This window comes from Erinaceus europaeus, assembly GCF_950295315.1.
Source record: "Erinaceus europaeus chromosome 6 unlocalized genomic scaffold, mEriEur2.1 SUPER_6_unloc_12, whole genome shotgun sequence".
Lineage (NCBI taxonomy): Eukaryota > Metazoa > Chordata > Mammalia > Eulipotyphla > Erinaceidae > Erinaceus > Erinaceus europaeus.
Window position 1 is genome coordinate 280,594 of NW_026647117.1, and position 14,462 is coordinate 295,055.

At 41.5% G+C, this 14,462-nt stretch overlaps 1 long non-coding RNA gene across 1 annotated transcript in view; it reads left to right on the forward strand.

Moving 5' to 3' along the window:
* The first annotated feature begins 781 nt into the window (after positions 1-781).
* Positions 782-14,462, forward strand: part of LOC132536123 (uncharacterized) — an 82,063-nt gene continuing 68,382 nt past the window's right edge. Inside the window, exons 1-2 of the long non-coding RNA XR_009547794.1 lie at positions 782-848; positions 2,479-2,521. This is a non-coding gene — a long non-coding RNA (uncharacterized LOC132536123). The remainder of the gene's footprint in view (positions 849-2,478; positions 2,522-14,462) is intronic.

Genomic DNA, 14,462 nt, shown 5'->3' on the forward strand with positions numbered 1-14,462 from the left:
TTTATTATTTGTTTTTACTTTTTATTGGTGGGGGAAATACTCACAATATGTTTGTGTGAATTTTGTGCATTTTAACTTCTTTTCTGCCCTTCTCTTGGATTTCAGTTCAGTCGACAAAATGGAGCAATGGTACAATGAGTTTCATAGGTATGTCCTTAGTTCAGGTATTTCAAATCTTTTTTATAAGACATTATTTTATTAATGAGAAAGATAGGAGGAGAGAGAGTAAGAACCAGACATCCCTCTGGTACATGTGCTTCCAAGAATTGAACTAGGATCTCATGCTTGAGACCTTTTTCCTTTGTGTTACCTCCCAGGCCATGGTATTTCAAATCTTCAAGTTCTCAGAATGCAGAGTCCTAGCAGTCAATGCTTCTCCCTCTTGTCCCCCTTCTCTACACTCTGTGATGGGAGCTAACATCACCCTGGACCATGTATTCACCTGCCCAGACTTAAGGGCAGGTTTCTCTGAGGGGTGGTTCTCAAAGCAAATGCACCTGCCAGCTCTACAACCCAGGGAGGTTCTGGCCTGGACTCCAGACAGGAAAGCTGTGAAGACAGGATCTGGAGCCCTGCTCTCAGAGACCTAACAATATATGTTTTCTAGGATTTGGTCTCATTTTCCAGAAATACATTTGTATATCTCGTCATTAGATCTTGCTGAGTATGTTGATATCTTGAAAAAGGCGTGCAAAATACTGAAGTGACTAGTCAAAACGTAAGTTGACTTGCACATGATCTAACAGATATTCTTCTGTTCTGGGTCACTTGTGGACTTGATTAGGAACATTCAGAATGAGATTTTGGACTTCCAGAACACCCTCCGAAAGCAGGTGGAAGACATCATTGTAAGTGTTTCTAAGACTAGAACTTACACTCCAAGCTTCTGCCTTGGACAGAAAGAGGTCTAGAGATGAGGGAAGAATCCAGAATGTACCAGATAGAAAAGTGTATCTTTCTACAGACACACAGGTCTGTGTATACACAGAAAAGGAAACTGGGACTATATGCAACAGTCCTTAGTGGTCACATGACTTAAACTTTGAAAGAACATTGCATCTGAAAAGTTAACTTTTTTTTTCAGATTGCCCTAATATCAATCCTTGATGTCTCTTGCACCAAATAATTTTCACGAGACAGCTTTTCTATTAGCTAGGATTGTTTTCCCAATTAACTCTTGCATGTACAACGTGGTTTGCATTGTTTCCTGTAGATAATTTTCCCTGGCCAGGATTTTTTTTTTTACTTTTTATTCATGGGGGGATTAATGGTGTACAGTAAACAGTAAACAGTTGTTGGCACATATGTACATTTTCTCAGTTTTCTGCAAAACACTTCACTCCCAGCCCAGCTCCTCCTCCCCCATCATGCACCAGGACTGGAACAACCATTCGCCCTAGTCCTTTACTTCGGTGCAGTACAACAAACCCAATTCAAGGATGGCTCTTCAAGTGAAGAGAAAATACTGACCTCATTTTCTTTCCCTTTCTTTTCCTTTCCTTTCCTTTCTTTTCCTTTTTTCCTTTCCTTTTGTTTCCTCCCTCTCTCTCTATCTCTCTCCCTCCCTTCAGGGTTATTGCTGGGGCTCATTGCTGCACTACAGATCCACTACTTTTATGGATATTTTTTTGATTTTTCCTTTTTTTTTTGATAGGACAAAGAGAAATTGAGAGGGGAGGGGAAGATAGAGGAGAGAGAAAGAGACACTGCAGACCTGCTTCACCACTTGTGAAGTGACCCCCATGCAGATCAGGAGCAGGGGCTCGAACTGAACCGGGATCCTTATGTAGGTCCTTGCAGTCTGTACTATGTACGCTTAACCTTGTGCACCATAACCCACCTCTGCCCACTCAAGAGAGATAGACACCTGCAGACCTGCTTCACCTCTAAGGAAGCCTCCCCACTACAGGTAGGGAGTGAGGGTTCAGCCCTGGGTTCTTGACTTGGTAAGGTGTGTGCCTAACCAGCTGCACCACCTCCTAGCCTGCTTTCTTTTCATTATTTCTTTTATTATTTTTTTGCATAATTTGAACAGCTGCATCATGTCAGGGTTGGCCTTCACTCTGCAGCATTGATGACATTTTCCTGCTTCTTCATACACCAGGCAATGCTTCTCATCAAGGGGGGTGGGGGGAGCTGCTTTTTTTCAAAGCATTTGAGTAGATAGTTGAAATATTTGACATTTTAAATTATGAATTACTCACTCAACTGGGATTTACCTGTGTGTATATCCTGAGACTAGAGAGCAAGCAGGAAGAAATCCACATATCGTTGTCAACACACTTCTGAACATGCACTGAAAACCCAAGGATTCACTCAAATCTACAGTGTCGACTCAACCACAGTCACCCCAAAGGTCAAATAGCTTTGGTCCTGGACACAGGGCTCTCTCTCTGGGGAAACAGAGCTGCTGGGAAATGTGTTCTACCACTGTTCACTGCAAAGGCTTGTTGTGACCCTGCCTTCCTTCTCTTCCAGGATGCGAATTCCAGGCTGGAAGAAACCAGAAAGCCACCTGCAAGTGAGTGTCAGGGCAATCTGAGAAGAGGTTGACTAGAGTGAGACATTAACTGTAAAGACAGAGTAAATGGTTTCCAGCTTTGCTTCAATACCTTCTGACAGGGAAAAGCGCAGGCAACAGGCCTCCGTGCATTCAGTAGACAGTGACCAACTCACTGCTCTGTAACAGGCTCTAGGGACAGTCCTTGCTTCTCTACTTCTTTCTCTGTGGCAGATTGGGCTGCTCTGTAGAGCTCTTCCTCATGAGGAATTCATGGCATTCCAGGCACAGGAATGAATAAGAGCATCTTCCTCTTTATTTTGTCAACTCTTTTCTTGGGCACAAGTGAGGGCAAGGTCTCCTGTCAGATTCAGGGACACAGTGATATAGAAACACAGAGACACAGAGACATCTCCTTCTTTGCACAGAAGGTCCAGAAGGCCCTTGTGTCACACTTACAGTGAGGTGAGTCTCTTCATGGTCAGCCTGGACCTAAACTGAGGTTTCTCTCCATCTAGGTGGCAAACATCTGCAGGAGCATGAAGTGGGCCAAATGCTGGCCACTGAGGAGTTTCCACAGGAAGCACAGGAGTCCCCCAGCCTCGCATGTGAAGACCAGCAGGGGAGAGGGGACCTCCTGGGTGCCTGTGTATACCTTGATCCAGGTCAGATCTTCCTTCCTGAAACAAGCTCATGACACTGAAAACCAATCCCATGGGAGGGAGGGCAGGATTGGCAGGGATCTAGAAGCCCCCAGAAACCATGCGCGTCTCCCCTGACTCTGGTAGAAGTGGAGCAACTCAGAGTTGCAGGAATGGACAGTACTCTATTCTGAGCTTGTATTGGAGAAGCCTTGGGGTTCCTGTTACAGTGAAACTCTCAATTCCACCCCCAGAGCAGCCTCATTTCCCAAGTCATCTTCAGGCCCAGATCATCATGAAACTAGACTGAAAGTCTATGTGTTATCAGGTGTCTTTAAAATGGTCCTTCTATCCAGTCCCTCACCTTTCCCCAATATAATGCTAAAACTCTCCCACCAATCTTTGTGCCTTAAAGAAAAGTGCTAGTTGGTATTTTTTGGATCAGAATATAATGGGTTAAGATATTTTTATTATGATAATTCTAATACAGAAGTACTGACTTACATTTTCAAGGTTGTATTCATACCCCATCAACCCTGATGTATTCATAAAACAAATCTTGCGTAAACATTGAAGATAGAACATTGAAAAAAATTTTAATATTTATTTCCTTTTGTTGTCCTTGTTTTATTGTTGTAGTTATTATATATGCTGTTGTTGTTGCATAGTACAGAGAGAAATGGAAGGAGGACAGGAAGACAGAGAGGGGGAGAGATAGACACCTGCAGACCTGCTTCACCAACTGTGAAGCGACTCCCCTGCAGGTGGGGAGCTGGGGGCTCAAACTGAGATCCTTAATCTGGTTCTTGTGTTTTGCAACATGTGTGTTTAACCCACTGTGCTACCGCCCAACTCCCGAAGACAGATCAATTTAATAAGCTAGCCTGTTTATTCATCCCACTCAGCCCCCACAGATAGAGCATCTCTCTTGTTTGGTCACTGAGGGATCATAAGCTCTTCCTCCAAATAATGTCCAGCACAGAAGGACCAAGCCTGACAGGGTGACACAGGACTCTGGTTCTCTGCAGCTGCCTGTGCTCAGCCTCAGAGGACTCTCTGGGTGTAGAGTGAGTGTAAGGAGATGTGGCATTCTTCCTCAAGGCGTTCTCTCTGCTGAGACTCCATATTGAATTTATCTGGATTCCAGTTACAAATATTAAGTTCAGTAAAACACAAGGTCACATACCTCAACTCCTCATTAAACATTTCCCTGCTGATATGCAGGAATCATCTCCTCGACTTAAGACTGGGTTTGCTCTCCCATCTCTCCCTCTACCATGGTTTCAGTGAGGAAGTGGACCCTCGGCCCCTTGGTTCTCCAAGCCCTTCATCCTCTCACTGCCTCTGCTCTGCTCCCTAGGGCTCCTCCTTTGTCCATTGCTAAACCCACTGCTATGCTCACAGGTCTCTGCGCTGGGGGTGACTCTACCTGGACCATGGGCAGTTCTCTTGACAGAGATAAGAACAAGAGTATGTCAGTGGCTGTGGATCAGAGGATTAAGGCCACTGCCTACTGTGACGTGGAAAGCACTAGGCAGTGCTCCATGTTCATTCATCGGCACAGGGCTCCGACACGGCCACCTGTATTGACCCAGACTGCCCCGGAGCCTAACACTGAGTTTCTGATGGGCTGTGGGGACAGGGCCACCCACAATGCACTGCTCTGGCCCTTTACAGGCACCATTATCCCATCAATAGTGTCATATATTGGTATATAGTCGTTTGTTGTATTTTTCTGTTTATTTATATAATAAAATTTATCCTATAATTCTGTACTTATATGATCTCTATTTTTTGTTCAAGGCTCACATTAGCCCCTTGCTGAGGCCTCACCTGGGCATTTCTGGAATCAGCCGAGGTCATGTGTGTCTCTGCTTAAATTTTATGAACTTCAGGGTAAATTTGATTGTGTTCTCAGTCTTTCTTGTACATGCGTGTTAGCAAGCATCTCTTTCCTTACAATGTCAGAATTTTTGGAAGCCTGTTCCATACATACCCAATTTCACATTTCTGAATGATAGGCTCATGTCTTTTAGAGCTTACTAATGCCTGGGATTATTATTATTATTATTATTGTAGTTACTGTTGTTGATATCATCGTTGTCATTGGATAGGATAGAGAGAAATGGAGAGAGGCTGCAGGGGGGGTCACTTCACAGGTGGTGAAGCAGGTCTGCAGGTGTCTATCTTTCTCTCTCCCTTTGTCTTCAACTCCTCTCTCCATTTCTCTCTGTCCTATCTAACAATGATGACATCAATGACAACAACAATAATAACTACAACAATAAAAAGCAAGGGCAAAAAGGGAAAATAAACCCACATGTGCATACATAATAAAGGACTAAAACCTTTTCAGTGAGTGGAAAGAAGGCCAGTTCAATAGCTGAGGCTGGGTAGTCAATTGCAGCAAAATGAAACTTCACCACCCCTTAATACCATATGCCAAATTAACTCAAAATGGGTCAAAGATCTGGTTATTGGAACTGAGAATAAAAAATATAAAGAAAACATTGGTGGAAAACATCCACAGTTTAACATCAGGCTCTATTTGGAGACTCATTGCTATGAGTAAGCAAAACTAAAACAAGGTTAAACTACTGGGACTACAACAAATTTTACAGCTTCTACAAACTTAACAGCTTCTTCTAAAATAAACACACACACACACACACACACACACACACACAAAGGTAACACAGAATTTGGCAGAAGATACCTGGATGTCACATAACTGACAAGAGACGGATAACAAATGATAATAAATCATATGACTCAACAATAACAACAACAGACTCATTATTAAATCACTAATAAAAATAGAAAAAAAAACAATCAATGTTCCTCCCTCAACAAGTGTACAGAGAACATGTTTTCTTTAGTATTTGTGTTAAGCTAGCTAGGCTAAACTCTTTCCTAAATATACTACAGATTAGATGTGGTGCTTCAGAAAGTTACTAAGAAGGCACCTAGAAGATAGTGTGCTTCTTTGTTTTTACAGATTTTTTATCTTTTTTTTAAATTAGTGATTTAATAATGATTAAGAAGATTGTGGGTTAAGAGAAGTGCAATCCCATACAATTCCAGTCACCAGAGTTCCCTATACCCTCCCCTCTACTGGAAGGTTCCCTAATCTTTATCCCTCTGCGAGAATGGACCAAATATTTCTTTTTTTTGCCTCCAGGAGTACAGCTGGGGCTTGGTGCCTGCACTACAGTCCACTGCTCCTGCAGGTCATTATTTTCCATTCTTTTGTCCTTGTTGTTATTGCTGTTATTATTGCCATTCCTATTGTTGTTGTATAGGACAGAGAGAAATCCAGAGAGGATGGGATGACAGAGGTGGGGAGAGAAAGACAGATACCTGCAGACCTGCTTCACCACTTATGAAGTGTCCACCCTGCAGTTGGGGAACTGGGAGCTCAAACTAGGATCCTTACACCAATCCTGGAGCTTTGTGCCATGTGCGCTTAAACCGCTTCCCTAACACCCAGCCCCTGGACCAAAGATTTTATGGGGTGCAGAAAGTAGAGTTGTGACTTCTGTAATTGCTTCTCCACTGGAAATGGGCATTGACAGGTGTGTCCATACCCCCAACCTGTTTCTGTCTTTCCCTAGTGAGGCAGCAGGGCTCTGTGGAGGTAAGAGCCATATCTTTTTTTCAGTTTCCTATGATTTCACATGAAAAATGTTGATTTTTTTAAACCTCTGGGGTTATTGCTGGGGCTCCACTGCTCCTGGAGGCTATTTTCCCTTTTGTTGCTTATCGTTGTTATTAACACTGTTGTCACTGTTGTTGAATAGGACAGAGAGAATTTGAGAGAGGACAGGAAGATAGAGACAGGGAAAGAGAGAGACACCTACAGGCACTTGAATTAAGTGAGGAAGAGAAGAAGCAACAATCGACATGGGAGACAAATAGTTAAAAGCCCTCAAAGAGCTACTGTTTATCGTTATGTTTTAAAGCACTGACATGATGGGGAAAAGGAATCATTTAGGTTTTTCAATCAATTTGTATTTTTTTTCAGGTAAATAAAATGTTTTTATTTCTAGGGAGGTGCTAAAATCAGTGAGAAATTAGAAAATTGAAACCAATAATCAATGTTATAGTCTATATAATTCTTAGTGAGATGCTTTTTTAGCTGAATTATCTAATTCATTCTTATTCTTTTTGTGTTCATCTGGAAGGATTATTACTATTTATTAGTATTCTGGCCATTTCTCATAGATGTCCCAGTTTTGTCCTTCTGACCAAGTAGTTATGATCTCACAGAAAACATGTTTACTTATGGCAGCTGCAGTTAATCTTGAGCAAGGGAGAAAAGCTTCAACTAAGTATGAACAGGTGATGTGCAACTTAAAAGGAAATGCATGAATTTGATGTGTTATTTGGTGTTTTTGCCTTTCCTGGTGCAGTTCTTTTTTATTCTCCTTAGAAAATCATTTCCTCCATTCCATAAATATACAAGTGTTTGTAGCAGTGTTTCCATTTTATAAATAAATACATTAAAATAATAATAAAAAAGAAATTACAATCACTTTGTTTAAAAAAAACACTGAAACACGAGTCTAACATGTCAAGAAAATAATTCATCAAGTAAAAGTGGGATTCATCCCTGAGAAACAGGAATGGATCAATATCTGAAAGCCAATCAATAAAATCTATCATACCAGAAAGAGAGAGGGAGAAGAGAAGGAAAAGAAAAAAATCACACTGTCATATCAACTAATGGTGAAAAATAATTTGACATGATCCATTAGCCAATTTTAATAAAGACACTCCAGAAATTGAGAAAAGAAGGACATTTACTCAGCCTAGTAAACACCATTAAGACAAACCCACTGCTAACATCATTCTCAATGGGGAAAACCAAACAAGGATGTCCACTACCTCCACTGTTATTCACTAAAGTCACTGAAGTCCTCACCACTGCAACCAGACAGGAAATAGATATCAAATATATGCAAATTAGAAAGAAAAATTAAACTAGCACTATTTGCTAATGACTGATAACATATCTGGAGAACCTCAAGGCTCTACGGACAAACTGCTGAAGTATTTAATAAATTTCATAAAGTAACAGGATATAAAGTCAATACTCATAAATTTGTGGCACTTCTGTATTCAAAAAAAAGTCAGAAGAGAGTGAAATAAAAGACTCAATTACATTTACAATCAAAACCAAAAACATAAAATTCCTTGAGATGGTCTCACAAAGGAGGTTCAAAAAAATAAACCACACAAACACATAAAGGAAAACTATAGGGCACTGTTAAAAGAAATAGAGAAAGACACACAAGAATTGAAAAACATTCCTTGTCCCTGGATTGGAAGAATAAACAATATTAAATGGTCTTTCTAACCAAAACTAATCTACAATTACAATGCAACCCCTATCAAGACTCAGTGGCATATTTCAAGAAAATTGAACAACTTGTCTAAAAGTTCTGTATGTAATCATATTGTTGAATGCACAGTAATATTCCATGCAATACATGTATCCCATAACTCCATACAGGCATGTATCCAAAGTACACTCAAACACTAATGTGAAGGGACATAGACACTCTTATGTTCATAGCTGCATTATTCACAATAGTCAAAGAGTGGAAGCAGCCTAAATGCCCATCATCAGAAGACTGGCTAAAGAATTTATGGGATATATATTCAGTGGAATACTACTCAGCAATCAAAAAGATGGTATTGTGTCTTTCAGGACAAAATGGATAGAACTGACGATTTTGTTTCTAGATATAAATAAAGGCATTAAATACCACTCTCAGATGGTTTCACTCATGTGGGATATAGAGAACTGAAGCATATGAACTTGAAAAAACAAAACAGAATCAAGCAAAGTGTAAGACTTGTGAGAACTCTAGCGGTCATTTCTGGGTAGTGGAGTGTTTGGGATTCAGGACTCTGGTGGTGGGTGTGAGATGGCAGTATACACTGGACTTTTACAAACTAATCATAAAATTTAAAAACACAAGAATCAGATAAAAATGAAATAAAAAGTTAAGAAAGAGGACTGGAGATGTTGTCCATCAGGCAGGACAAGAACCTTGCAATGCACGTGGTCCAGATTCACGTTCTAGTACCATGTAGTGAGGTACCACAGCGCCAGAGCAAGTTTCAGAGAGTGGTTCTTTCTTTCTTTCTTTCTTTCTTTCTTTCTTTCTTTCATTCTTTCTTTCTTTCTTTCTTTATTTTCTTTCTTTCTTTCTTTCTTTCTTTCTCTTTCTTTATTCCTTCCTTCCTTTCTCCCTTTCACCCTCTCTCTACCTCTCTCTCTATTGTTATTGATGTTGGTAAAGTCAGAGAGAGATCCAGAGAAGAGGGGGAGACAGAGATGGAAGAGAAAGAAAGACACCTGTAGACCTAATTCACCACCTATCAAGCGAACCCCCTGCAGGTGAGGAGCCCGGTGCTGGAACCTGGAGCCTTATGCCAGTCCTTGCACTTCGTCCCTTGTGCTCTTAACCCGCGGTGCCACCACCCAGGTCCCTCATTCTTCCTTTCTTTCATCTTTATTTGTTGGATAGAAATAGCCAGAAATTGAAAGGGGGAGATACAGAGGGATAGAGACAGAGAGACACCTGCAGCCCTGCTTCACCACTGGTGAAGCTTGTCCCCCAACCCTGCAGATGGGGCCTGGTGGCTTGACACCGGGTCCTTGCACACTGTAACATGTGCCACCATCCGACCCCAGCAGTGGTGTTTCAGTCTATCTCTATATGAATGGGCAACACCAGCCAGAGTGATGAGACACGCTAGAAGCCTGAGGTCCTCCCCACCCTGCCAAACAAAAGGAGAGGAAGAGGAAACTAAAACTCTTGGAGCAGCAAAACTTCATGGAAAATAGATGAGGACGAGGAATGTTCCCATTCAAACCAGGTGGTGCAGCAAGTTCTGGGAGTTGAGCTGATGAAAAGGACTGTTGAAGAGGTCAGGCAACAGCACCAAGGCCTCCACCAGGAGGAAACAGTGCACAGCAGGAACATTTAAGGAGGCTGAGCAGTCAGTCTTCAAGGCCTAATTTATCAGATCAAAGCATAAGGAAAACTCAGAAACTTCAAAGATGGTGTCCCAAAGAAGAAGTTGTTGAATAAAACCCTTGAAGATCACCTGAAACTTAAATAACAAAAAACAGGGCACTGAGTCTATTCTGCAACACAGCCTGTAGTGAACATGGAAATCCACATTAAAAGAGGTCTGAACAGCAGAAGCAGCAACAGGCGGGTGAAAAAACTCGCCAGCCAGGGAAGAGACCAGGGGGTGCTCTGTGGATGTCTTGGAGACAAGCAAGAGGACCGAGTTTAACTGAATTTGGAGTTGTTCCTACATGTGATTTGAAAGGGTCACCTGTCCCCTAGTTAATCCACACTTGGGTACATTAAGCATGAGTGTGACAGACACTCTTCCAAGACTTCATGCAAAGTCTCCGTACAGGTCCAGAGGTATGGTGTTCACATGAATCTTCACTGAGACTGGCCGCCCAGATGGTGAGTGACTCAACCCTGGGGGCTTTTTGGAAGTTATTTATTGTTCCTCATTATCACTGTCTTTCGCCCTTGGTTTTAATCAAGTATCAAGGAAACTAGATTCATTAACACTAGAATGTGTACAATGAGAGGAAAGGCTATGTAACTAAAAAGAGTACTAATCACATTCTAGAAACAATTTTATTTTTCATTATCTACTGCAATTCATGTCTAGACCATCCCCCAACAGCACTGTTGTTTTTTCTGATGTCTGCACACTGGCTTCTATATAGTGTCTACAAGGATATGTGGGCTGACTTGTCACTGTTTACCTGTTTGCTATAGATTTAAAGATTCTTTTAACTTCTTTATCTCAACATCATTATTTTCAGTTTTGTTGTTGTTGTTATTGTTTGCTTTCAAAACCAGGGTTATTGCTGGGGATTGGTGCCTGCACAAGGAATCCATCATACTTTACATATTAATTTGCTTTTGTTTCTTAAGATGGCATCTTTAATCTATTTCCAAACTTACAAAATTATGCTACTACATTATTTTGATAACTGAATACAAAATTCTACCATTTTCAGATTTTCTTTTTCCACCAGGGTTATCATTTGGGGTGAGGTACTTCCACAATGAATCCACTAACCCTAGTGACCATTTATTTTTCCTTTCCTTTTCTTTTTTTGGTTTTTGTTTCCTTCATATTTGATAGGACAGAAAGAAACTGACAGGGGTTGTGGAGAAAGAAGGAGAGAGACAGGGACATGCCTGCATCCTGGCTTCACTGCTCATGAAGCTTCTTCCCTGCAGATGGAGGCCAAGGGCTTGAAACTGGGTCCTTGCACATGTCAATATGTGCACTCAACTGGGAGTGCCACTGCCTGAACACAGATGATTCACATTTTGAAAGGTTTTTATTAGTGGCTTAATATTGATTTACAAAATTATGAGACAACAAAAGTACAATTCCATTCCTTTTCTGTCCCTTCACTGGGAACTGCAGCGGTTCTCCCAAGGTTAAAGATATGAGTTGACCTATTCCTTCTGTAAATAGTCATCTTCAAGTCACCTTCCCATAACATTGCTCCTCCCTCTGGGAGTATGGACCAGAATTCCTTTTGCGGTGCAGAAGTTGAGAGTTCTGTGTTCCGTAACTGCTTCTCCTCTAAACATGGGAGTTGGCATGTTGATCCATTCACCCAGCCCATTTGTGTCTTTCCTTTGTGGTGCTCAGTTTTTTTTTTAAAAAGATATATATATATATATAAATGTATTATCTTCATTTATTGGACAGAGACATCCAGACATTGAGAGGAAAGGGAAATTAGAGAGGAAGAGAGACAGAGAGACACCTGCAGCCCTGCTAAAACTTTTGCAAAGCTTTCCCCCTGAAGCTGGGGGTTAGGGACCTCAACCCGGGTCCTTCAGCATTGTAACATGTGTGGTCCAACAGGTGTGCTACCACCCAGCCCCAGATACACTTATTTCTAACACACACACACACACACACACACACACACACACACACACACACACACACCAGACTGAACCTGGGTCTTTATGCATCTATGCACACACACACACACACACACACACACACACACACACACACCAGACTGAACCTGGGTCTTTATGCATCTATGTTCACACACACACACACACACACACACACACACACACACACACACACCCAGACTGAACCTGGGTCTTTATGCATCTATGTTCTGTGCTCTGCTTATGAGTTATCTACCTGGAACTTAACAATTTTTCTTTCAGCTTTTATTTATTGAGTAATGAGAAATTATAGGAGAGCGAGAACTAGACATCACTCTGGTACATGTGCTGCCAGGGATTGAACTTAGGACCTCATGCTTGAGAGTCCAATGCCTTATCCACTACACCACCTCCCAGTCCACAGAACTTAACATTTTTTAAACCAATTTCTTATTTGTCTATTTTTTGCTGATGTACCAGGATCTGTGTATTGAATTTTTGAGCAAAGGCCCAGTGATTTCCTTGGGACAAGTTTTTTAAAGTATATTCTTATTCAAAGAGTCTATGTTTTTTTTTACAACTCTTTATTAATATTTTACTTCTTTGTTCAATAGAGACAGAAAAATAATATGGAAAGAGATATTGAGAGAGAACAGGAGATAGATATAGAGATAGAGATAGATAGATAGATAGATGATAGATAGATACATAGAGATAGATCTCCTGCCCTGCTTCACCACTTGTAAAGCTTTTTCCCACAGGTGGAGACTGGAGTCCTGACCAGAGGTCCTTGCGGATGTCATGTCTGCGCTCAACCAGGGGTGCTACTGCCCGGCTCCCAAGCCCATGTGATTTTTTCAGTTTAACAATCATTTTAGAAATTTTTCTCCTGAAAGTGTGCATTAATTTGCAACCAACTCAGCAATGCTGGTAAGAATGTCACTTCTCCAGCCTCACTGACACTGAATAGAATCACTGATTTCAAAAACTAACTAACCTGTGAGTCAAACAGTAATAAATTGTAATTTTGTATCAGGGACAGGCCAGAGCACCATTCACTCCAGGACAGGACATGCTGCGGTGGGTAGGAAGCTAAGTCTTCAAGCACATGCTGTGCTGTGCTCCAACTCATCTGTGAACCTTCAGGTCCTACCAGTATGTTACACATATGACTGACTGATCCAATGAGCCTCAGAATACAGGTGGCTTTACACTACTGAGAAAATATTAATAAGCCTATGAATCCCTACGTGGCACATAGCAGTCACCAGAGTTTTGATGTACCTTTCTAAGTCAGAATCTACAGAAAGTCTAAGAGGTGAGTGCAATCAACTTCAGTGTCAGCAAGAGCAGCTCTGCCAATTACAAAAACACAATCTGTAATTAGCTAGTGGTCACATTTCTTCGGTGTCTGATAGTTAAAAACATACCTCTAGCTGCAAATTCAACTGTAAATTGGAATGATAGTGATAATAGCTGTATCACAAGATTAAAGTCAGGACCACCTTACTGATTGGACAGTGGCAATCATAACAAAAACCATACTTTAATTTTAGTTAAAGACGAAAGGCCAGGCCAGGTGGTGGTTCACCAGGTTAATCGCACATAGTACAAAGTGCAAGGACCTGCGCTAGGATCCCAGTTCAAGCCCCTGGCAATCCTCCTGCAGAGGGCTTGCTTCACAAGCAGCAAAGCAGGTCTGCAGGTGTCTATCTTTCTCTCATTCTCTCTATCTCCCCCTCTTCTCTCTCAATTTCTCTCTGCCCTGCCTAATAAAATAGAAAAAATACCTGCAGGAGCAGTAGATTCCTGGTGCAGGCACTGAGCCCCAGAAATAACACTGGAGGAAAAAAAAAGAGGAAGAGCCAAATGAAACACAAGTGCAAATAGTATATAAATACAATTATTATTCATCTCCAGGCATGAGTTTTAAATTGAAAATTCATTTTAAATTCAGACATTTTATATTTTTAAATTGAGCACTCATTATAAAAATAACATGTAAGCATACTCATATCCTTGCAAGGAAGACCTTAAAACTAGAAAATACAAAGCGCAGGGACCGGCATAAGGATCCCGGTTTGAGCCACCGGCTCCCCACCTGCAGGGGAGTCGCTTCACGGGCGGTGAAGCAGGTCTGCAGGTGTCTTTCTCTACCCTCTCTCTCTGTCTTCCCCTCCGCTCCCCATTTCTCTCTGTCCTATCCAACAACAAAGCAAGGTCAACAATGGCAATAATAACTGCAACGAGGCTGGAACAACTAGGGCGACTAAAAGGGGGAAAAATGGACTCCAGGAGCGGTGGATTCATGGTGCAGGCACCGAGCCCAGCAATAACCCTGGA